We start from the raw sequence: 2,953 nt of genomic DNA on the forward strand, positions 1-2,953 counted from the left end.
GGTGAAGCTGCCGCTTCTTTAAAGACCAAAAAAAACCCCAAACCCAGTTCCGTCGGTCACTTCTTTCGTGGCGGTTCCGAGCTGAGGCCCCGGCGCTCGTCGCGGCCGCCTGCGCGCAGATGCCGATCTTGGAGCGGATTCCGGGCGGCGGCGGCGGGGTTGAGCTTGCAAAATAGTTTCACTTTAACCCTGTTATCCAGCCTTCGTATCAGTAGTTTTCCAAATTGCTCCCTTTAGGGGATGGAAGTAGCTGCGCGCAGCTTCTGTCTGGAAGGTTTGAGGGCAGTGGGAATAAGAAGAAGCTTTAGCTGCTTCTGTTTTCTGCCTGCTGGTTTTTAGTGCTTTTTTTTTTTTAAAGAAAAAACATTTGAGAGAGACTTCTTGAACCTGCTGTGGGACTCTGGGAGAACAATAGCAAAACTGTTATTATTCAGCATTTCCGAAACAGTAAATACGTAACCACAGCTAAGCAAACTGCTCGCGCTCAGCGTCAAATTTCATCCAGTTTTCCTTTGGGCCTGCAGGTGCAAACGGGAAAATAGATGTCGTTCGTGCGTGTGTGCGCTTAGCCCTGTCTGTGCTAGTTGTACCAAAGGGCTCCGGGCTGGGAGAGAGAAGTTTCCTTGCCCTAGCGTGACCCACGGCTGTTGCTGCCGGTGGAGGTGGGTATAAAGCCAGGATGCAGCCGATAACAGAGGAAGACGGTCAGGTCTGGCACTGCGGTTACCGCTTTGTGCCAAGTATCAGCAATTGCATTAAGTCAGTCCCAGAAGCTGGGTCTCCTCCGCATTAAGAAAATGCGCGTGGATGCGAGTCAGGCACTTCCGTATCGCCTCCGCCGCGAGCAGTCGCTGAGCCGCAGCACTAGGGGTTTTCAGGCTGCTATTTTTGCCCCCCCCCCAAGGACGTCAAACATGCCGAAGGGGCACGAGGGCTCCTCGGTCTCCTCTCTGCGAGGCCGTGGTTGCAAGGCAAGTCCTCCCAAGGCCTGTCCCAAGTTAAACTTCCAGCTGACCAGGAGGAGCCAGCTGAGCTTTTTTAAGCTGGGGAGGACTTCAGAGACGCGAGAGCCCGCCGGGAGCTGATCCTGCCGGGACCAGCTTGCAAAATCGGGCCCTGAAACGTTTCCAGCTCCCTCCGCTCTGCCCCGGGGACCGCGTGCAGCTCTCGGCTCCGCTCCCTTCTCAAGGCGCGCTGTAACTTCGCTGCAGCTTCACCTTCATCCCCAGCCGGCTGCGGCTGCTCCAGCTCGCCGGATGCGGGCCCGCGAGCGCTGCCAGGGCGACCTTTCTGTTTCGCTTTGCGACGTGCAGTCCGGCAGCCTTCGCCTTGGGGCTGAGCCGGGCGGGGGGCTCGCTGCCGGCCCCGGCCGTCGCGTGGGCCCGCGCGGCCCCGCACGAGCGCGGCAGCCGAGGCGGCCGTCGGTAGCCCGCCGGGCGGCCTGGGGTGACCCCTCCGCCACCGGCGCCGCTGGCTCCGAAGGCACCAGTTCTGCTGCTTTCCCCCCCCCCCTTTATTTTTAGCTGAACAGCCCCTTTATTCGGTGCACAGGCATCGCTTCATGCGCCGAACAAAGGGCGACGCGCGCGCCGGAGGGAAAAGGCTTTGGGAAAGCGGCTGCGAGAAGGTGGCCGTCGGGCTGCGGCAGCGGCAGGTGCCTCCGCCTTCCCCGCGCCGGGCCGCGGCTTCGGGGTCTCCCTGCAAACGGTCCGGTCCGGCCTGGCCGGAGGCTGCCCAAAGCCGGGAAGGCCCCTCCGGGCCGGGCCGGGCGCTTCGCAGGAGCCAGTGGCTCCGGTTTAAAGTGGAAGCATTTCAAAGGGCTCTGGGTTTTTTTGCTGCAAACAATTAATGAGCAGTTGCAARGGAAGTTCCAGCCCTCCTTCCCTGCCCAGACCGTTAGAGGCAATAAACATAAAGCATCTCAGTGCAGGAATAAAATTGTACATCCTGTTTGGTCTCAAATTAAGGGGTTTGGTTGGGTTGTTTTTCTTTTTTGGAGTGAAGTGTATCATAGGAGTCCAGTGTTCCTGCCTGGATAATGAGCTGTCAGGATATTTATGGATAAACGGCAAACTTGCTTCGCACAGGCTGTCCGGGCCAAGGAAAAGCTTCGCTGCTTGTTTGTGTTGCCGTTTAACCTTTGCTATACCTGGACTGGAGAAAAGCCTCCGAGAGGATGAAAGTCGGGACACTCAGCGTTTTAAATAGGAGGCGCGGGGGGGGCAGACCTCTTCCAGGAGCGGGGATGAGGCGACGCCGGGAGCAGCCGGTTCCCCCAGGGTGGGAAGGGAGCTCCTGCCGCCCATAGCGCCGTCCTGGCACGAGGAGCAGGAGCGCCTGCCCGGCCGCTGCCACCCCAGCGCCACCGCTCGTCTCCCTCCAAAAAAACCATGCTTTTGAAAATTCCCATCTAGTGAGCAGAAGCTGGAAGGCGCAGCACACTGGACAAAAATCAGCAATAAAAATATTAGATCCCCAGCGTCCTCATCTATCCGAGATTGAAGCTACCCCCCCAGCCTTGCGTTTCACTGGCTGACTCAGCTGAGGTTTCCCGGGAGGTCTCCCATGGAAACTTATACGTCTATTTTCATCGCGTTTCCCACATACGCATTCAAAAGAGGAACCGCCAGGTAACTGCGGSCAGCTCAGCGCTACGCTCTCTTGCAGGCAGAAGCCTAGGTTAGCAGCATGCAGGCTATTTTTCGCGGGGCGGCGGCGGGGGGGGGATGAAACCCTTGCACGTCGGCAAGCACCTCTGCCTCCCCGAGGGAGGGGAAAACCTTATGTCACGCCGCAGAAATGCTCCTGGGCGCTGCCCAGCCCTTGGAGCCGTTCCCAGGTGAGTCAGGGAGGGCGATSCGGCGCTGCTGCGGCTCCGGCTCCCGCCGCGGTCGGCCCCGGCCGCGCAGGGGCGGCTCGCGGCGCAAACCCGGCGGATGCGCGGGAGCCGCCA

At 59.5% G+C, this 2,953-nt stretch overlaps 1 protein-coding gene across 2 annotated transcripts in view; it reads left to right on the forward strand.

The window, feature by feature from the left end:
• Positions 1-54: 54 nt before the first annotated feature.
• KIAA0040 (KIAA0040 ortholog) overlaps positions 55-2,953 on the forward strand; it is a 3,663-nt gene continuing 764 nt past the window's right edge. The window contains exon 1 of one of the 2 annotated variants that reach the window (XM_026062905.1): positions 55-662. The gene's annotated coding sequence lies outside the window, so the exon portion shown is untranslated. Of the gene's footprint in view, positions 663-1,637; positions 2,631-2,953 lie in introns of those variants that run through there. The other variant, XM_026062896.1, reaches the window with a different exon arrangement.

Source organism: Apteryx rowi, unplaced genomic scaffold (genome assembly GCF_003343035.1).
Source record: "Apteryx rowi isolate R43461 unplaced genomic scaffold, aptRow1 scaffold_100, whole genome shotgun sequence".
Lineage (NCBI taxonomy): Eukaryota > Metazoa > Chordata > Aves > Apterygiformes > Apterygidae > Apteryx > Apteryx rowi.